The sequence below is a fragment of the Nylanderia fulva genome, unplaced genomic scaffold, assembly GCF_048542155.1.
Source record: "Nylanderia fulva isolate GAGA-0341 unplaced genomic scaffold, ASM4854215v1 Scaffold132, whole genome shotgun sequence".
Taxonomy (NCBI): domain Eukaryota; kingdom Metazoa; phylum Arthropoda; class Insecta; order Hymenoptera; family Formicidae; genus Nylanderia; species Nylanderia fulva.
The window spans coordinates 278,250-301,920 of record NW_028189538.1 but is presented as its reverse complement, the minus strand read 5'-3'; the positions used below and the strand labels follow the sequence as shown (position 1 = coordinate 301,920).

The 23,671-nt window shown below is 27.6% G+C and overlaps 1 long non-coding RNA gene and 1 pseudogene across 2 annotated transcripts; both read left to right on the top strand.

Annotated features, from left to right (window-relative positions):
* The first annotated feature begins 8,334 nt into the window (after nucleotides 1-8,334).
* LOC114940662 (uncharacterized) lies at nucleotides 8,335-15,045 on the top strand (annotated as a pseudogene). Its single transcript, XR_014924078.1, has 5 exons — nucleotides 8,335-8,518; nucleotides 10,326-10,494; nucleotides 11,146-11,334; nucleotides 14,202-14,390; nucleotides 14,807-15,045. The product of XR_014924078.1 is annotated as an uncharacterized LOC114940662 (transcript).
* Nucleotides 11,994-12,727, top strand: LOC114940663 (uncharacterized). Its single transcript, XR_003821510.2, has 2 exons — nucleotides 11,994-12,231; nucleotides 12,584-12,727. It is a non-coding gene; the product is annotated as an uncharacterized LOC114940663 (long non-coding RNA).
* Nucleotides 15,046-23,671: the final 8,626 nt, after the last annotated feature.

Sequence of the window (23,671 nt, the reverse complement as noted above, 5' to 3'; positions counted from 1 at the left end):
TTTTGACTGGTTTTGCCACATGTGGCCGAGCATTGTCATGTAACAAAATCACTTTGTCGTGTCTCTGCCCGTATAGTGGCCGCTTTTCTTTTAGAGCTCGACTCAAACGCATCATCTGAAGTCGATAGCGAGCTCTCGTGATAGTTTCATTGGGTTTAAGCAGCTCATAATAAATTACGCCCTGCTGATCCCACCAAATGCAGAGTAGAATCTTGGAATCGTGGATATTTGGTTTTGGGAACGATGTTGATGCGTGACCGGGCGTACCCCACGATTTTTTACGCTTTGGATTGTCGTAGTAAATCCACTTTTCATCTCCAGTGATGATACGGTGCAGAAAACCTTTTCTTTTATGCCGTTGAAGCAGCAATTCACACATGAGAAAACGTCGTTCAACGTCTCTCGGCTTCAACTCATACGGCACCCAATGTCCTTGCTTTTGGATCATTCCTAACGCTTTTAAACGTTTTGAAACTGTTGACGCATCTACTTGCAATGTTTTCCCGAGCTCTACTAGCGTCTGACATGGATCTTGATCAAGCAATGCCTCCAATTCTTCGTCTTCAAACTTTGTCGGTGCTCCAGAATGTTCTTTATCTTCAAGGTCAAAGTCATTATTTTTAAAGCGCCTAAAATGTCGTATTCGACAGAGCATTGTCACCATATGTTTCAACAAGAATTCTGTGTGCTTCAGCTGCAGATTTCTTTTGAATAAAGCAGTGCAATAAAATTCCCCGCAAAAACACTTTATTTGGCACAAAAGTAGACATTTTCGCAATAGGTAATTAAACACGTGGTTGACACTGTGGTAAACTGTATCTACTAGAATTTGAGGTTACATATAGTACTACTTAGCTGATGCGTTTCCGTACGAAATTCCATGCACAGAGTGCCGCTACGCCATTTTTTAAGAAACAGCGAGAACTTATTCAAGGACCTAATACATTTATGTTTTTTACTAAATAGTTAAGGCTCTGCTGTGCATAATAGAGAAAATATTAGGTGCAATGTAAATATTAAATATTAAGAATAGAAATTATTTTAAAATAATAAGATTCGGAAAGACTGATATACAAATACAAATTTGATATAAACAAAGGGTCTTATATATTCTTATACTTTTTCTTAAGTCTTTTATAGTCTGACATAGTCTGGACGAATATCAAGAGACACTCGCGCCCAGTTACCGGCATTGACGAACGAGGCACACCGTGTATTATCTTTCTTAATTAATAACGCGAGTCAGACGATTGAGTCTATTATAAATTTTGAATGCTCAATAACGGCTGAAGCAATCGAGTTTATATTAGACTTAATCGATAGATTAAGTTCGAATTATATAATGAAAGTGTCTATTTCTGCTCTACGTGATTTGTAAGCAGAAATATAATAATGCAAAGTCTAAATATGAAAAATTTCTTTTAAGAAACGTCCCCGTCATCGTCATCATCGTCCACGTACACATAGTGTATCGTGCTACACGTATTCACACATATACAACACATGCGCACACATATATCACACGTACACAACCATGCAATAGATGCATGTAGTGGTAGTCTTGTACGACTTTCACGTTTCACAACAGATGGCATTAGTGCTCTGCGATCTGATAGCGTGCGGGGTTATGTACCCAATACACATTGACGTGCGGGGTTATGTATTATTTTACATGGGTTTACAATGAATAATTTTTTATACAATTCTACATGGATTTGCAATAAATATCAAAACACGTACCTGTTATGGTTTATTTTGCATATAATTCTACATGGGTTTGCAATGATTAATTTTTCATAGAATTCTATATGGGTTAATGATTAATTTTTTATAGGATTCTACATGGGTTTGCAATGGGTAATTTTTGGTTACTGGCATGCCGTTAACTGGGCGCCTTTTTTCACCTTTTTTTAATAAATATTAACGCGAACGAGCTTAATCAACATAATGCATCGATAAAATAAGCTCGCAATTAGGTATCTCATTAAGCAAATTGAACGTAGTTATCGATCGATATATAGCTTCAAGTATTCCATTTTTAAAAAAGGCATGTAAAGTCGATTACTCGATTGTATCGAAGATCGTGTCACCGCCTGTCCTGTGAAAAATGTCCATATTGCTGTCACAAATCTAAGATGTCTGACGTTTTAGGTACTGTTATAATTTTGTTATTTTAAAATTATATCAAAAAATTCAAATAATAAATAGCGTGCGCATATAATACTTTTTAGAATAATAAAACATTGTATACTTTATCTAATTCTTTTACTTTATTAAACAAAGTTCACAAGAACATTCCGAGTGATTTACTAGAAACCACAAGAATTTCAGTAGCTGATTCTCTCAAAAAGTTTTTATGTGAAAATAAACACATTTCTTCTTCTGACAGACACATCTTACAAGGTTTTTCGCTCTGTAAAAAATTTCTACGTGATAATGAAGATATTTTTGTCACCAAAGCTGATAAGGGTCAGATCACCGTAGTAATGAGTAAAAATGATTATTTGGAAAAAATGGAATCGTTATTGAATGACGAATCCACTTACAAAAAACTAAAAAAAAATCCTATCAAACTAACTATAAAGACTAACGCTCTAATAAAATCTTGGCGAGATAACGATTTGATTGACGACTCCACGTATAAGTCATTAAATATCACTAATGGTAATCTACCACGTTGTTATGGTCTGCCAAAGGTTCACAAAAAAGAATTTCCTCTACGCATCATTGTATCTTTATTAGGTAGTCCAGTATATAATGTTGCTAAATATATTCATAATATTTTACATAGTTCTAATTTGTTACCGAAATCTTACATTAAGGATGGCTGGACGTTTTCCGCCATCCAAATTTAAAAGATAAAATTATTGACGACAATAATACTTTGATTTCTTTAGATGTGAGCGCTCTATACACTAATATTCCAAAAGAATTGGTTTTACGCGCTATTGAGAAACAATGACATTGAAGTCAAAATACGAATTTCAGTCTTGCTCAGTTCTTATATGCCGTCGAATTTATTCTAGATTCTACTAGTTTTAGCTTTAATGAACAATATTACGAACAAATCTTTGGTAGTCCCATGGGATCTCCTCTCTCACCCATCTTGGCAGACATGGTGATGGATGATCTCGAAACACATTGTTTAAGTCAACTTAGTTTCAATATTCCGACTTATTATAGATATGATATTGACGATATTTTCGCTATTATTCCAAAGATCAAAATCCACGAAATAATTAATACCTTTAATAATTATCACCACCGTTTAACCTTTACATATGAGACGGAATCAGACGGATGTATTAATTTTTTGAATACAACGATCTCTTGGTCAAATGGAAAGTTTGTAACAAATTGGTACAGGAAGAACGCGTGTTCGAACAGATATATGAATTTCTTTTCCAATCACCCTTTTAAATATAAAATGAACACATTTTTTAATCTTGTAGATCACGCGATTCTCTTATCTAATGATCAGTTTCACGACGAGAATATTAATATCGTGTAACAGATTTTATTTAATAACTGCTTTCCTAAACATGTAATTGATCGTTGGGTTAATAAAAGGATTAATTTTTTAAAACACAGAAACATGAATGAATCGAGATTTCTTAATATTGAGAGCCGATAAAAATATTTCTTTCTGATGAATGAATCGAGTAATGAGCGAAGTATTGTTGATAAATCTCTTTTCATTTCACTACCTTATGTTAATAGCTTAGGCGATATCGATCGAATTTTTAAAAATATCGGATTTAATGTTGTTCATAATATTCCTACAAAACCGAATCATTTAATTACACTCGGCAAGGATAGACTGCCTACAGATAAAAAGATTGAAGTAGTTTACGAAATTAATTGTAATGATTGCAACGTGTCATACATCGGACAAACAAAGAGACATCTATATACACGTGTAAAGGAACATTTCAGCAACATCAAAATGCATTCGAGTAATTTATCAGTTATCAGCAAACATAAAATTGAATTCAATCACGCGATTTTGACTGGACTTCGCCGGTTATTTTGCACAGTGGAAAACACGTAAGAAAAAGAGAAATCGCTGAAATGTTTTGTATTAAGAAAAATAATAACGCTATTAATTTACAAAAGGATACCGACAATCTATGTAATATCTACGACAAAATAATAAAGGTCGTTTAGTCTCTCATAACTCGTCTAAGAGTCTTGACGTGTTGTCAAACCGACACTATGTTCGTTCTTGACATCTTAAAATTATAATTTTATTTTTATTTTCTATGTAACAAGTATGTTTCGCTTCTTTTTATTATTTTGTAATATTGTTAAGTGAAGTAATTTTTTTATTGTATTAATCTCTGTACTGTATTTCTTCTCTATGTATATCTAGATCACTTGATAAGGACTCAAAGAAGGGTCGAAACGTTGAGATTTAATAAATAATATTTGCCAGTACGGTCGAGAGAATAGTCTTACTTTTGTTTTTAAATTCTGTCTGGCGATTCTCAAATATCTACGTTTTTATGAATATATATCTTTAATATTATTTTTATAGAGATAATAAAAATATATGTATTATCTATATCAGCATCTTATTGTTAGATGAAAAATTATATATTATCTTTATTAAATTATTTAGAATAATATTCATGTAATTTGGTTTAGAGTCATAACTCATAAAAATACTGAAGTATAGTAAAACCACTGACGAGGTTACAGTACCTCGTCAGTGGTAAACTTAAACAATAAGCAATAAAAACTTACAAATAAAAGTATAAATATATTTTTATATCTCTTTTATAATTTATATATTTTTTTATAACTGTGTTTTCACATAAGCAGTCTTAAAAATAATATATTATCTGGAACTTAATTATATCTACAGATGAATTGTTATATAATTTTATCTTTTATCTAGATACATTTAATGAATTTAATCAAGCAGCAAAAATAAAAAGTTGAATAAAAATATATAAATTAATTTAATACTAAATATAATTAATTTATATACGAGAATATCGTAGAGGAATATAAATGCATAATTTATTAGCTAATCTAAATATATTAATTTTTTAATATTTTTTTATAAATATATACTATAAATTACGTATGTATATATAATTATATGTTAATAATTTACATATATAATTGTATATATGTAGTATTATGTGTATTAATTCTATGAAAACAAAGCAATAAAGAAAAATAATACCAAATATAAAATGCCAAAAACTGAGTAAAATATGTATACATATACGATATATGTATATTTTGTACATACAGTTTCAATTTACTACTAATTTAATCTTAATTTTAATTTTTCCAGCAATCTACAATTTATCTCATATAATCAAAGAAACAGTTTTAAAATGAAAGCTGATGAAGCATTGAATACGAGGGTTACTATTTATATTTCGGGAATAAGAACGAAAACAAATAGTTAAGCTGCGAATATATTTTTATTGTTTTTCAAAGTACCCGCCACGATGATCGATACACTTTTGCATACGCTTAAACCAATTTTCAAAGCATTTATTCCATTCCAAATGAGATATCTCCAAAACATGATTTTTGAACACTTCAATAGCTTCTTCGGGCGATGAAAATCGTTGACCACGCAGTTTATTCTTCACGGATGGGAACAAAAAGAAATCATTGGGTGCCAAATCAGGGATGTACGGCGGATGACCCATCAATTCGATGTTTTGAGTGCTCAAATAGTCTCTTGTTTGAGCCGATGTGTGAGAGCTCGCATTGCCATGATGAAGAACAATCCGGTGTCTCTTGTTTGTTTTCCTTATTTCACCGAAGACTTCTAACAAACAGATGGTTGTGTACCACTCAGAATTTACTGTTCTACGATCCTCTAGAGACACTGTTGCAATATGACCAGTTTTTCCGAAGAAACAAGCCACCATTTTCTTTGAAGTGCTTCGTGCGCGAACAACTTTTGTTGGATTTGGTTCATCTTGGAACATCCATACAGTCGACTGCTGCTTCCTTTCGGGCTCATACAAATATATTCATGATTCGTTACCTGTCACGATTTTATAAACGTCTTTTGAAGCACCGCGATTGTATTTCTTAAGCATTTCTTTGCACCAATCGACACGAGCCTTTTTTTGAGCGATTGTCAAATTATGTGGAATCCAACGCGAACATAACTTTTGCACAGCTAAGTGTTCATGTAAAATCGCATATATGCTGGTGGAACTAATGCTTAGGGATGCCTCAATCTCACAATAGGTTACATGACGATCTTGCTTAATCATTTCGTGCACAGCATCGATGTTTTCTGGCACTACAACCGATTTTGGACGACCTTCACGAAACTCGTCGGACAGCGAACTACGATCACGATTGAATTCACTATACCAGCGATACACAGTGGTTTTTGATGGAGCTTCATCGCCAAAAGTCAAATTAAGTTGATTGATGCACTCTTGTTGTGATAATCCACGTGGAAAATCGTAAAAAATCATCGCACGAAAATGTTCACGATTCAGTTCCATCTTTTGCCGAGACGAAACTTTCAACTAAATATAAAATAAACAAATAGCATCCGTATGACAAAATGTTCTGAGTACGTATATCGTCAAAAATGTCAAACTTTACAATGGAACCATTAGATGGACTCACATGACATCAGTGTTGCCAGTTCCCGAAATATAAATAGTAGCAGAGCCACGATGTCACTGGTGCTTTATGCTAATCTCAATCATCCCGAATGGAAAACTGAATATCCAGATAAGAAACTATGAGGTAGGATCCTTCATCTTTTAATTATTACTTTTATTAGAACTTTTAAATACAGGGTGTCCCATAGGAAATTGCTGAAACTAATCAGCTATCATTTTTAATACATGTGCAGTTATTGAGAAAACAAAAATTGTGTTGTTAAGAGGAAAATCTACAGTTTTCAATGAATATAAATAAAATGTTTGTATACCAGTTTATTTTATTGAAAAAAGTAAAAAGTCCTATTAATTACCCGGCTAACCATTTCTACGGAGACAAATGTAGGCAACAACTTTTGTTAAATGGCCACAGATGAGAAACATATTTTGTCTTTGCAAACACTGTAAGCATAAATTCAATAAATATTTCCCAACATCAGTTCGCAGACTATTGACAAAATGGCAATGAGTAACAAGCAGATCTGTCAAAATCGTTGATAAAAGATTGATGCCAGAAACGGCAGATCCTGCTGATCTGATGAAATGTTAATTTGACAACAAATAGCACATAGATGTGTTAAAAGTAGTTAAAAAGATTATATATGTTTTTTTTAGAATATGTTTTCAACTTTTGATTGCATTTGGGGCGCACTCGAGGATACAGTAGGCCCTGGATTTGCAGCTGTATTTGGCAGAAAATTGTTTCCCAATTGTTAATAATTCTCAAGCAAATGGTTAGCTGAGCACACATATATATATATATATATAAACTAATGATAAATATTTTCGAAAAAAGTATGTACTATTTGAAATTGTACAAAATTCTGTTCTTTTACGAAAACTCGCAAAAACATGTCATTTTTAATGTTTTTGACTATCCTTTTAATAGTTGCTATTAAATCTGGCACTGTTGAAAATATTTATCATATTAGTTTATGTGATATATTTTATGTGATTATTAACACTTTTTTCATTACTTTTTATCAATAAAATAAACTAATATACAAACATTTTATTTATATCCTTCTTTAAAAAAGGCATGTTAAGTCGATTCTCGAATGTATCGAAGGCCTCTCGAAAGTCTCGAAGTGTATTGTTGCCTCTTTTCCGTCGCTCTGATTGGTTTTTACGGTGTTACATGCTTCGTGTTATTTAAATACTATTTGTCATTTGACATTGCGAAGGTTATATTAACAGTGCAATGCAAAAATAAAATAAGAGAAAATAATTACGAAGAAGAATTTTTAAGACAAACTTCGAAAGATACGCGGTAAGTATAATAATACTTTTATATATAAAATGTGTTACACACTCACACATTAATATATATATACATCATATAACGCTATTTAAATTCTGTTATATTAATGACATAACCAAAATTTATTTATAACTTATTTACTTTTAATTTATATTATATATTATATATATATATATTATATATATTATTATATTATATATTATATATTTATATTATATATTATATATTATTTTTTATATATTTTTTTATATGTGTATATATATATATATATATTACAATTTATTTATATACATATATTAATATTATTTATTTATATTATAAAATATAAATAAATTAAAAATTTTATTATCAGCTTTATTGTAATGTTCTATAATCATACAGATTAATTTAATTATCTTAATTACAGGTCAACATTAATTACTGATTTTCATTAGTAGCAACCAGACGTTTTCACAAGTAACATCGCAATATCGAAGAAGAAAGAATTATTAGCAATAATGCAGGAAGATCTTAGAAAAGAAGTAAAAGAATTAGACGGGATGGAAGTTTTAACTTCAAATGAAGTTTTAAATAATATTCAAGTTTTCGATTCAACTGTGTGAGTATTAAATTTTGATTTAATTATTTCTAATTAAAAACACATTTTTATGTAATTCTTATCATTTTTTACGTATAAAAAAGATTAAATTATAAAGGAAATCATTATTATATAAAATATTTTACAATTTATTTTACAATTAATATACAGAAACAGAAATAGTTTATGATAATTAACTGTTTAATTTGTGTTCAAATTGTTAATTATTTATATCGCTTCATTTTTAGAATTGTACTGTTAAGGATTGTTTAACATATAAAATATTTCAACAGATAATTATTTTAATATTTTTATGCATTTTAACATTTTTATACAAAACAGAGCTTGGCACAATTTGCATATATTGATTAATTTTTGAGAGTCACCGTTACCGCCTTCCCTTTACGTTTTAACGTCTTAGCAACGAACTGTTTAACAGCCTAACTAAGCACGTGGCGCTCTGTCTCAGGTACGCATCTCTAACACGACGTGATTCTGTATCTCCCGTGACTGCCAAATATCAATGTTTTTAAATGCGATCTTTAAAATCTTTCTTTTTAAATAGTTTAATCAGTAACAAAATTTTAATTCTTAATTAATAATTACATTTACGATATAATAATCCTAAAATATTAAATTATATGCAATAGATTAAAAATATCTTGAGAATACGGGGGATATGAAATCACGTTGTGTTACATAAATGCGTCGTATCTGAGACAGAACGCTGCGTGCTTAGTTACAGCTGTTAGATGATTTGTTGTTAAAACGTCAAGATGTAAGAGGTAGGCAGTAATTTTCAAAAATCGGTCGAAATATGCAAATTATATCAAATTCTGTTGTAGAATAATAAAAAGACAAAAAAATAAAATTCCAAAATACAAATTATTTCAAATTCTTTTGTCTTTTACTTGATTTTATATTTTGTTAATATTTTTATTGTTTTTATTATTAATTTAATATTAATATATTTTGCATTGTAAATTGCATTTTATAATGTTATGTAAAAAACTCTTTCCTATTGTAATTTTTTATTTTAAATTTTATATTTTTTATATTTTATTGTTATTTGCGCGTGTGTGCTACATTTTCTTACATGTATTTCATTACTTTTTTACAACTTATATTCTAAAATATTCTTATATATATACTTTTAAATTTAATTATTCTAAAATTTAATTATTTGATTTTATAAAAATTAATATTCTTATATCATGATAATATATGCAATAATTACAATAAATGTGAGATATTAAAATCAATGATGGAATAATATAAATATAAAATAAAATACGCGAGACGTTTCGACACTAACTTGTGTCTGATTTTTCAGTCGCTTTTTTCTTCAATTTCTAATGTAGTGTTTTTTTCCATTCGAAATTCTTTCTTCCTTCATTGTCCATGAGTTAAAATGTGTTTTGATGTGGTCGTTTATATATAAAATCAAATAGTTTAATTTCTAATAATTAAATTTAAAAGAATATTTTATAATTTAATTTAATTTAAAATTTAATTGAAACATAATTTCTATGGTTTTATTAAAAGACAGTTTGGCATTTTTTTGAGTTGAATCTGAGGAAATTCTTCATTTTTCATACTTTCTAAAAAGTATACGTTACACACATATATAATATATAAATATAATTTATTTTTTTAATATATTTTTCTATTAAAAAATATATAAAAATACCGGAAGAGTATTAAATAATTATTTACATATTATATAATATGTAAAATTTTTTATTTTTATTTTTTAATTTTTAAAATTTTTTACTACTTTAATTTTTCTTTACTTTTTTTATACTTTTTAATTTCTTTATTTTTGTAGTGAGGTAGTAGGCTTTGTAGACGGTATTGAAGCCTCACGTTATGTTGGCGACAAGAAACAATATAAAGTTTTTAAATTTTATATTAATAATGGCGAAGGGAGGCGAGTACAAGTTGTCGTGTGGAATGACGATATTACACCCGTAGAACCACATGTAAAATTAAACCACGTGAGTATTTGTTTTTTTTTTGCTTTCTCATAGAGGAAACTTAGTTTTCGTGAAAAAATCTTTCAGATCAATGTGTTCAGAATTTTCCAAACCATCAAAAAATAACATTAAAAAATATCTATGTGTGTGTATGTATGTATATATGTCTGCCGACTCACTTTTCCGAAAATTTAAACGTTTCAAGAATTGTTTGAGCTACAGCACTCCACTTTGGCATACAAATAAAATAGTACAATACTTTTATTTATTACCATTTTTATAAAAATTTATATAGTATTTTAAATCTTAATGCAATTTTAATTTTTCGATAAATGTTTGTGATTGTTCTAACTTCTATAAATTTTGACATATCGAGGTAAATTCTTTTACTTGAATAGAGTATCATTAAAGAATAAAGAATGGTTGCTATTAAATTTAATGAAGATCGGTGATCATTTTTCATAAAATTTTGAATTTTTTAAATAATATAAATTTTCGAATTTTTTACAAAAGAAACATACAAAAGGAACATACAAAATAAATAAATACATATATATATATATATATATATATACACGTATGTTATTTATTTAAGAAATTTTTTAAATTTGATTTTAATTCAATAAGTTAATTATTTGTATATTTTTAATTAATATAAAATTTATATTATAGATTATTCATTTAGACGGAGTGCAGGCTCGTACTCCTATTTCATATAATAACGGCAATGTGCCCTACGAGCTACAGATCCAGAGTAATACAACAATCTCCAATTTGGGGAAATATAATATGGAACGAACCAATTTAATCGAACCGGAGCTGTGGAGTTTTGTGATGTAATGAATACATCATCAAGAGTCGGTAAATTACAATTCAATCTTATGCCTTCTCATACTCATGAATTGTTTATTATTATTCTTGTTATTTTTATTCATTTTTTATAATACTATTTAATATTTCGAAAAATATTGAAAATACAAAAAAAATGTTTTATACCAAAGTTTTATAACTTCAAGGGAAACGAAAAATGGTATCATTAGTTTGATTTTGGATAATTGTTTGAAGGTCACATGAAGATCAACTTCTATTTTTTAAATGGAAGCTTCTATTTTTGAATACTTATTCTTGTAGTTTATCTCGAAAGCTTTCCAAAACAATATAATAAAATATTTTTCTCTTAAATATTTCTTGAGTTACATAAAATACAAAATATCTTGTGAAACATTCAGTTTTCAGCAATTTTACTTTAATACTTTTATGCATAGAATAATGAAACCAATCAATTAGTGTAAAAAAATACATAGTTGCATTAAAAAAAAGTGTGCAGTTGCAATGGCAAATTACTTACATTTTTTTTAAATACTTATTTGTTTTCTTTATATCAATTAATTGGTCTCATTATTCCGTGCATAAAAGTATTAAGGGGTAACACCACTCTAGGATTTTGAAAAAATCAATTTTTTTTTTTGCTTTAAACAATGCTTTAACATCATAAAAATAACATGCACTTGGTTTTATAGTAAAAAAAATTTTTTAAAAGCCTCTACCAACGATTTTTCCGCAGCGCCTCGGAGCGCCGCTTGAGCCTTAACGCGGCGCGTTCGGATTCATCGCTTTTGTCATCCTGTTTTACCTTTCAGGATAATAAGTGGCCCTGTTATTTATAGTGCAGAAGATGCTTGAGTTACTCAAAAGATCACCAGGGTACGCTACTGCCAAAATAAACTTGTATTTCAGTACAGGCATCGCTGATTAAAGGTAAACATAAATTTCAAGCATTTTAAGTGCTCGTGAAACTTTAAACGCGTTTTTCTCGAAACCACTTTTTTCAATCTTAGCGAACACATTACTTCAACACGGTTGCATGGATCAGTTTGAAAATTTGACAGTAGCTTCACAATTACATCCTTTATAGAAGTACGTAGGGGTTTTTCGATTCAATGTAAACTTTTTATTTTATAAACAATTTACTGCTTATTTTTTGGCATAAAATTGAATTTTTTTTTCAAAAGTGCACCGTTTCTGCAAAATTTGATAAAATAAAAAATCCCTACGTACTTCTATAGGCAATAGTATGTAGATTTAAAATTTTTTTGGTTTTTTATTCTAGGTCTTATAGTTCACGAGAAATTGGTTCGCTAATGGAAGCGTTTTTTAAAAACGTCATTTTGAAGATTGTCTCTCTCGTCGCCATTTTGTATAAAAAAAATAATAAAAAAATTTTTTTCTATACTTAAATATATGCTCAATAAACCTTCTCAAGAAAAATTCCCATTCCTTTTATTATATTCTCAAAAAAAATTGTCAAAGTTAGGTCTTTTTTTCGACCGCTAGAGTGGTGTTACCCCTTAAAGTAAGATTACGGAAAACTGAATATTTTACAAGATATATAAATAAATTTTATGTTTTATGTTAAAAAATTGTAAACTTTAAGCTTTATATCTCAAAAAGTACTTAAGAGAAAAGTATTTTATTATAGTGTTTTGGAAAGCTCTCGAAATAAGCAACTACAAGAATATGCATTAAAAAATAAGGGTTTCCATTTAAGAAATTGAAAGTGACCTTCACGTAAGATTCAAACGATTATGCAAGATCAAACCAATGATATCCTGTCTGTCTCCCTCAAAGTCATAAAACTTTTGTATAAAACATTTTTTTCGTATTTTCTATATTTTTCGAAATATTGGTGTAGACCTGATAGTGTAGGTCTGATAAAAAGTCCACCACGTTTTTTTCAAAAACGATTAGAGATAGGGGAAGATATAGAAAATATCTATTTTCAAAATTAGGGTTTAAAGTATCGATTTACAAATCTTATCACTTTGATCTTGGATGACGTTGCCAAGGTCAAAGTAAAAACATCTTGAATTTTTTAAATAAGATCATCATATATTTTTATTATTTTATAAATTGATTCCTTGTAATATTCTGTATAAGAAGTTATAAAAGAGTAGGATGATTAAAAAGTGAATATATAGATTATAAAATATTTTATATTTTAATTTTACATAATCTTACATGAACTGTGAAATTTCTCTTAAAATATTCATTTTTTGATAATCTTATCTTAATATTTTTATGAATAAAATAATGAGAAAAATCGATTAGTCTAGAAAAAATACATAATTGTTTTTAAGAAAAAATATGTAATTTTGAACTAGAAGCCATTTTGTACATAAAAGTATTAGGATAAGATTATTGAAAAATGAATATTTTACAAGATATTTCATAATTTATGTAAGATTATGTCAAATTAAAATATGAAATATCTCGTAAACTATTCACTTTTTGACCTTTTTACTTTTATAACTTTTTATACAGAATATTATAGAAATCGATTTGTATAAAATAGTATGGTGATTCTATTTAAAAAATTCAAGTTTTTGTCTTGACCTTGGCAACACCATTTAAGGTCAAAATGATAAGATTTGTAAATAGATATTTTTAAACCTATAATTTTGATAATGTATATTATTCTTTATATCTTCCTTTATATATTCCTATATATATATATATCCTATATATATATATATATCTTTAACCTTTTCTTTTTGAGAAGAACGTAATGAATTTTCTATTAGACTCACTCTGTATATATGTTTATATATTTATATGTTTATATATTTATATGTTTATATATTTATATGTTTATATATTTATATGTTTATATATTTATATGTTTATATATTTATATATTTATATATGTTTATATATTTTTTCTTTTATAGCATTAGAGGGCTATATAAAGTCCAATTTTGGGCCAATTTATAAAACTAATTTGAATAAGAAAATTGGATGTGGATCCATCACTGATGGGTACTTTAAATTAGAAGTACATATTACAAAGTTTGAAGAAAACGATTATGAACTTATGAAAGGAGATAAAATTAAAGTAATTGGCGAGATGCAATATGCAAGTAAGAAATGTTTAAATATTTATTATTATTATTATTAATTTCAATTTCATTAATTTTAAACTTTTCTGCTTTGATATTTTGATTTCGTAATCATGGTGTTTCAAAAAAATATAATAATAAATTTAAGGGCTTCTTAAAAATGTTTTTGTAAATCAAAAAATGTCAATAAATTTATATCTTCGATTATCAACTAAATTAAAGAATTATAGATAAATTCATTTATTTTTTGAACTTACAAACTTTCAAACAACATTAAATTAACAAATTTTAAATTCAATAACATTATTAAATATTTAAGTAATTGTTTAAAATGATTTCCTTGTTCCCTTTCCTTCGTATACACACACATTCTTTTTCGAAATTATACATATATATTTTATTTTTATATATAATAACTGTGTAATAATTATTTACAGTTGATCCACCGTACTTTTCAGTACAAAGTCTAAAAGACATTAAGAAATTAGAAGAGCGAATGTCTTTGACTACTATAATAAATGTTAATCGCACGTTAAAGAAAAAGAAATTTGAAGAAAATTCATCACAACAGGTAAAAATTATATCATCATTAAAAGTAATAAGTGTAATCGGTGTGTGTGTACAAGGTGAGTCAAAAGTATGTTTAAAAAATTTGTGTATTCTTGCATAAAAAGGAACAAGCTCACAAATTTTAAAAACAATATTTTTGATTCACTTTATATCTGCGTAGAGAGAAACAGAGAGTGCAAACTTCTCCATTTGTTTACATAAACAGCTTCAGTAAGCAACCACTACGAAGTAGCAAATAAATGTATAAAAAATGTTTAAAACTCATTTTAAAAGCTATTTAAAAAATGTTAAAATAATTGGTTAAGTCCCTTTTTATTCATTAAAAAAAGTTTACTTTTATATGTTAATGTATAATAAATATTAATTTAACGTTTATTAAATATTTTATATATTTTTATATTTTTTAAAAATATTAATAAATTGTTATATTTTTTAAAAATATTAATAAAATAAATATGTAATAAACGTGAAATAAACATTTATTTTATTAATATTTTAATAATAAAATATTAAATATTTAGGTTCTCTTAAATATAAGGTTCTCGGGTTCGATTCCCGATTCAGCCACTTTTGGATCTATATTTTTCTCGTATTTATTTCTTTAAGGGGGGTCAGAGGGGGTTCAATGGAATTAAATCTCAAAGATGAGATTATTCCATATATTTAAGTCTTGTCAGTGACCAAGTAAAATTCGTGCCTTGTGTGCGTGCGTGCGTGCGTGCGGGTGTGTGTGTGTGTGTGTGTGTGTGTGTGTGTGTGTGTGTGTGTGTGTGTGTGTGTGTGTGTGTGTGTGTGTGTGTGTGTACATGCTGAGACAAAGAATCCCTGGAAAATGTAGAAAATAATAAGTTATACAGAAAAGTATTTTGGATAAAAGTTGCAGAGTTTATGAAGATCTAATTACAGATCTTATTATTTTAACATTGGACGACGTTGGCATAGTCAGGACAAGATCATCTTGACTTTTTTGAACATTTACTATAATGTATATGTTTATTTATATAATATATAATTATTGTATATTTTTCTATACATATTGGATACTTGAATCCATCAAACTATTACTGCCTTTTTTGCAAAATGTTATTTCTTCCCTCGCCACACTTACTTCGATTGTTATTTCAATTTTGACAGCTGTATCAAGAAGTTAATTATGTTCATAAAGTAAGTATATATGTCATTAAAAATACATAATTAACAGAATAAATGGCGCGCGCGAAGCGCGCGCTTTGTTTTGTTCTAGTCCTATTTGAAAAAAGGCATGTGACGCTTTAATTGTTGCCGTTTTTCCGCGATGCCGATTGGTTCTTTTAATGTGCTCAGTTCATGTCTTGAGTAGCTGTTATTTGTGTTAATGTGCGGTTAATTGTAAATTGACAGTACACATGAAAAGAAGTCTAAAAATTATTTAAGATTTAATTTATTTAAGATTATTTTTTCATGTAACATTTATTTAAGATTTAATTTATTTAAGAAGTTTAAATATCAGTTGCACAAGAAGTCTCGCAATATATGTGTGATAAAAAAATTAAAATAATATTAATGGCGCGCGCGAGGCGCACGCTTGTGTTGCTAGTCCGTAATCATTAAAAACTGCATTCTTTTCTTCTTTCTAATACAATTTTTGTTTTCTCAATAACTACATGCATTGAAAAATAAAAGTTAATTAATTTCAGCAATTTGCTATGGGACACCCTGTATTTATTTTATCTTCTGTGGATGCAATTTGTATGCAAAAAAGTGCAAATTGCAACAGATTGCAACGAACAAGCTGATCTTTCAATTTTGCTTTTAATTTGCACAGTATGGGCTGACAGATATAAGCAGATCTCAAAGAAATGGCGAACTCTTCCGAGCGAAATAAAGGTTCAGTATTTGAATCAGGCCCGAGAAAACCGAATTGTCTCTCGTTTACAAAAGCACATGCAAGTAATTGATTATTTTTTGTGCTAAGATGAGATGAAAATATGTTTATATATAATTATATATATATATATATATATATTTATTTAAATATATAATTTTCAGATAATATTATTTTTAAGACTGCTTATAAAAATATATAATTATAAAAAAAATGTAAATTATAAAAAGGATATAAAAATATATTCATACTTTTATTTATAAATTTTATCGCTTATTATTACGCTGCTATTATTAAGTTCTATTACATCTACTTAAATTATCTCTATTCATTTTTGTATGTACAAAAATGAATAGAGATAATTTAAGTAGATGTAATAGAACTTAATAATAGCAGCGTAATAATAAGCGATAAAATTTATAAATAAAAGTATGAATATATTTTTATATCATCTATACAAAAATATAAAAAGAATAATTGAGAAAATAAATAGAAGTATAATTTTTACATTTTTTAGAAATAATAAAAATTTAAATTTATATATATATTTATTTTTAATATCATATATATTTATGTTTATATATTTAATTATAATATATGGACTTTTATATATGGAATATATGGACTTTTTCTCGAGCGAATTTACCATATCTGTACACAATAAAAAGAACATAGAGAAATATAATTATCTCTTTAACAGAAAAAGGTAAGGAAATAGCGTGTTATGTGTTAATTTATTCAGTTTTACGTCATGCGTAGCCTGTAATAAAAGTAAAGCATGCAGTTAAGTAAGCATGACATCGCGTAAATATCGTGGATCTGTTAGAGGTTAGTTTTTAATTAGATCTTTTTAAATATCGCACCCACGTGGCCCCCTTCGTGCGTTTTTATATTATTTTCTGATTCTTTCTTGCGCGCATTTTAATAATTTTCTAGTCTTTTCCTATAAACGAGAAAAAACACAGCTGATCTTTATTACTTTTTTACAATAAATAAAGCTCACGTTACTTTTCATGTGTTTTGTGATCCCGCTTCGTTAAAACAGTATTATATACCTATATAATAATTCTCGACTTCTTCCTCATATGCGTATTTTTTATGGAACTTAAAAAAAATTTATATTATTGTATATCCCTTTATCATTAATATATAATTTTCATTTTTTTTAGAATTGTGACGTTAGCGGCGAGACTAAAATTCTTAAGCTTACAATAGATGTCATTTCGAAATAAAAAGATATTTCGATGAAACAGCATTTCATATGGCTTTAGCATACTCTTAAAAAATACCTCGAAAACCATATATTCTTTTCTCTTTATAATGAATCAACAGCTGTAAAATATAAAATATGGCGCTTAAAAATTTTAGCGCGCGTTTTCTCGCCTCTAACGTCACATAATCTAACATGACGAGGATCCAAGAATGTTAAAAACATATATAATTTATATTGTATCCCGCCTTCATAATCAATAACTTTAATTTATTTCTTAAATCTAATAAATATTCCCCCTTTTTTAAGCTTTTAGGTAGTTGACAATAAAAAAGAAAACCCAAAAATTATCAAATATAAATATTAAAAACTATAATAAATAAAGATAAATTTTTGGTGTTATTTTATCTTTATATAGATAATAAAAATATGTATTATCTTAATATCTGTATCTTAGATGAAAAAAGTATTATCTTATATCTGTATCTTAGATGAAAAAAGTATTATCTTTATTAAATTATTTAGAATATAAAATATTCAGATAATTTGGTTTATATTTGTTACACATAAAAATACTTAATTATAGTAGAACTTATAAGCAGCGTAAACTATTAATAAATTAAAGTATGAATATATTTTTATATCTCTTTTATTAATTTATATATATATATATATATATATATAAATTAATATACACATGTATATAATATATTTATATATATATGTACTACCGAGTGTATGTGTAAAATGCGTCGCGCCAGAAGATAGGCTTAAATTTTTTATTCTGGCAAAAATTGTTTTGCTTTCCCAATTAAATTTATCCTGCTAACTTTTGACGGGAAATTTACCGTGTGTCTTTTGATTTTCAAATTTATTTCACTTTTTCCTATACATATACGTAAATAGATTGGCCTTATTGATGGATCCGACGATCGGAAATACGGCACTGCATTTAAGCCTATCTTCCGGCGCAACGCATTAGTCGTATTAAACCATTACACATACACTCCATAGTACATATTCAAGGGTGTATTTACACATGGTCGATGTAACACGAAGACGACCTATTTTCGATTTAGATAGCGCTCATCGAGAGGCTGCTGCTCGCGCGCGCGAGAGAGAAAGAGCTAGAGAACAAGTCATTTAGCTTCGCGGTGCAATTAGAGATCCTTTATGCAATGTCAAGCGCTCTGTTATATGCCAGTTATGGACAATGAATATGTACGAATTCTTACAAATAAACTCGTTTACCGTTCGTTAAAGCCACTAGCAGCGCGAATGGAAGTGTTTAATTGTAAGTACAGCCTTCCGCTGTTTTTTCAGACGCCATGCACTGAAGCGCAGTGACTCATCAGTATAAATTATATTATTATTATTTTATTATTATTATTATTATTATTTTATTATTTTATTATTATTATTTTATTATATTAATATATTATTATTATTTTATTATTATTTTATTATTATTATATTATTATTTTATTATTACTATTATTATTATTATTATTATATGATACTATTGTGTGGTTGTCAATAAAATTAATTTCGATTCTGACAGCAATCGTGATTATATTCTATATTTGTATAAATAAATTGTGGACAGTGTTTGCTGTTATCTAAATGAAATTACAATTAGATAATCATCTAGATAAAGTTTTCACGTAATATGTTATATAGATAATAAGTGTGCTTAGATAATTTTCAAATTATCTAGATAAAAATAAGATGAAAATATGTAAATTCATCTTAGATAAGATAAAGATGATTTTGTTTTAAATATATCTAGATAAAAGATAAAATTATATAGCGATTTTTCTAGATAACTTTCTAGATAATTTTCTAGATAATATTATTTTTAAAATTGCTTATGTAAACAGTTATAAAAAGAATGTAAATTATAAAAGAGATATAAAAATATTCATACTTTTCTTTATAAAGTTTATATCGCTTAACGCTTCTATTATAATTCTTAAGCATTTTTATGTGCTATAACTCTAAACCAAATTAATTATCTGAACATTATTTTAGATAATTAGAAATAACACTTTTTTCATCTGTAAGATGTAGATATAGAGATAATTCATATTTTTATTATCTACATAAAGATATGAGATAATGCAAAAATTTCATCTAGATAATCATATATATATATATATATATATATATATATATATATATATACACACATATATATATATATATATATAATTTTATTTAATAAACAACAAACACTGAGCGTAAGAAAATAAATAATGTGTATATATTGTAATATAAATTTTTTAATACTCTAGTTTTTCAATAATAAATATTGCATTTTGTTTTTTACTTTTTTTGTTATAAATATTGCTATAAGATTTCAAAAAATCATATTACACGGATAAAATATAAATTAATATAAATGAAATAAAATAAGTGTTCAACAATGAAAGGATAACTTAAATATTTGACTGTAAATTGAATTATGCTCCAAAAGACAAATAGCTCGAAGGATTAAAAAGACAAGATAAAACACGTACAAGAATTTTCATTCGCTTAAATGGTCTGTAGATAATTACTCGTAAGAAGATGGAAAATTCTACTAATAGATAAATTTTACAAGTCGATAAAATACTTGTTGGAAAAATGGCAAAAGAAGAACTCGTGAAATATTTACATTAATATTCGCGGTTAGAATAAGTAAGACTGATGCTTTTTGCAACTACTATAGGAGAAAAAAGAGAAGATATATATACAGGGTGTTTATATACTTATAATTTAATAATGAAACATTAACAAACTTCATTTTACTAATATAATTTCGCCATTACTTATTTTTTGTACTACTAGACAACACAAGTGCGCGCTTCGCGCGCGCCATTAATTATATATGCTTTGATTTAATATTATTTAAAACAACTGTCAAACTATTAACCTTCGCACAAGCTATTAATCTTTGCAATGACAGCTGTTTGATATGAATATAGCACTATGCGAATGGAGACAACCAATCAGCAACGTGGAAAAGCGGTAACAATACATGCAAGAATCGACTTTGCATGCCTTTTTTACAAAAGGATGAGTATATTTTCTTTTTTATTTTCACGTGAAAAATACGTCCTAGAAATTTGTCCAAGTATTTCATAAACACCCGGTATATGTGTATATGTATATATTCACATTCACTCGCGTTTATTGGTATGTATATACTGACTTCCCCGTAAAAAGAAAAGAGAGAGAGAGTAACAAATGTATGTACTGACTCAATTGTTTGGTTAGCCTTGACAGAGTAATTCTATCCCTACTACCCCTTTCCCCGATTTTATCGATGTTTAATAATGTCAGGTGATAACAAATGTTCGATTCGTGCGCCTCATCATCAAGCGCTTGCGACTGATTATTACGCACGCATCATATATATCTATTAATTACAGTCGATGGCCGTCATTTTTATAACTGTTACACTCTAAATAAATTTAGCACGCGAGGATCCTATGAAATCGGACAATTTTACTTTTATGAAAATTTGCGACAATATGTTCGAAATTACGATAGTCTACATATTTTACGTTATTTTACCAGATTGGTAATATTTTGTAAAATAATGTAAAATAGAGTAAGTTGATGATTTTTTAAAACTAAGTTAAGTTAAAGTTAATTGTTTATAAAATTAATTTAGTTAAGGTAAAATAAGTTGTATGAACAAAAAATTTACTCAGTTAAAGTTAAGTTAAGATTTTATTAACTAAAGTTAAATCAAAAGTTAACTTTTGAAAACATTATTTATATTAAATTAGAATTTTTTTTGTTAATTCTTTTAAAATTTATAACAACAAATAAAGAAATTTTGATTTTTATATAGAAATATATTTTTTGGTAATTACAATTGATAACAAATAAACATAAAAATTAATAATAGTTTTTAACTTATAAAAAACAATAATGGTATTCAAAGATAAAACAAATTTAACTTATGAGGAGAAAAGTTTAAAATCAAAAATATAACTAGTTGAAAGTTAAAAATTAATACATTTTAAATTAACTAAGCTAAGTTAAAAGTTATTAACTTTTTAACTTTTAACTAATTAACTTAGTTATTACCCAACCCTGATAACATTACTCATTGTATCTGCAAAAACAAATTAATACAAATTTTTTGTTTTTGATATTCGAATATAATTACATAAAAATGTATTATATTTTATAAAATATAGCAAAAGGTTAAATCTTATATATGAAATGATATTTCTGTTATGAAGCAGACTGAAGAAATATCGCGGACAAAATGAATAAATTGTTTACTACTTTGTCTGCCTACTTTGTTCTCCTATAAACAATTGATTTTCCTTGTTTGTTATCTGTCGCTCAACTGCTTTTACTGCAAATACGATTGCATGATCATAAGCATGCAAGAGTAATGACTTACGTCAGATATAAATTTTTTTATAACTACTACAGGCTATATATTGTATCTATTGATTGTTACAAGGAGTTATCAACGTATAATAAGTCACGTTTTTCTCTATAAATACTGAAGATGTAAAAATTTCATCTTATTTTGATACCAAATGTAATTTATTCATGTATGTAATTTTTCTATCAAATATATTTTATAATATATTTTTTCAATCAAAATTAAATTATAATCGCATAATAAATCTGTCATACATGTTTCCTTGAGCTTTCCGCATTTAAAAGACATATCAAGGATGGCATTAAAGGGAACAGGGCCGTGGAGAGAAAAACCGGGCCCGGGAGAAAAAATTACGGGCCCCCATTTTGTGTAGGTATTATCGAAATAAAAAAAGAATGCAGGGAAAGAAAGATCAACGGGTCGAATCAGTAAATCAAATACGTTATAAACATCTTTAACTAAATGCAAATTTATTCTTAATCTATATTAATTTAGATAAAATTTTTACAAAAAAACAAGAAACTATGTTTTGAAAACAATGAGCATTTAGAAAATTCGAATTCTCAAAAATTTCGGGCCCTTTAAAGAAATCCGGGCCCGGGGGAAATCACCCCGTCACCACCCCCCTCTCGTCAGCCCTGAAAGGGAATGTAGCTTCTAGAAAAACAAAAACAAAAATAGGAAAAAATTGGGATATATGCTTAATATAAGGTCTGTTCGTTCTAGCTGAATTGACTGCGCTAGTTCAGAGTTTATCTTTTTCCTTCCAATATGTCGAGTAAAAAACTTTACTGACTGCGTTAGTTCAGAGTTTATCTTTTTCCTTCCAATATGTCGAGTAAAGTTTTTTACTCAACATATTGGAAGGAAAAAGATAAACTCTGAACTAGCGCAGTCAGTTCAGCTAAAACGAACAAATCTATGATCGTAAATCTGTTACGAGCGATAAACGAACTAATATATTATTAAATTATAAGAAAATCCACGTTAAAATTGAGATGAAACGACGTATTGCAAATGCGAAAAAAATACACCCATCAAGTGCAACCCCTAATAGCACAACAATATCCGAAAGATATTCAGAGGATATCCAGAGGATATTCGAACATCCTGAGGATGTTCTCTGAACGCCTTCGGGATATGTGTGCTATTAGGGACCTTTCCTTGACTCGACGTTTTAATAACGAAGGCGGAAGGAAGAGCACGAGCTGGAGACTTCCACCTCCACCTTCACTTCATGTTTTCTACCGTCACAAGGAACACCT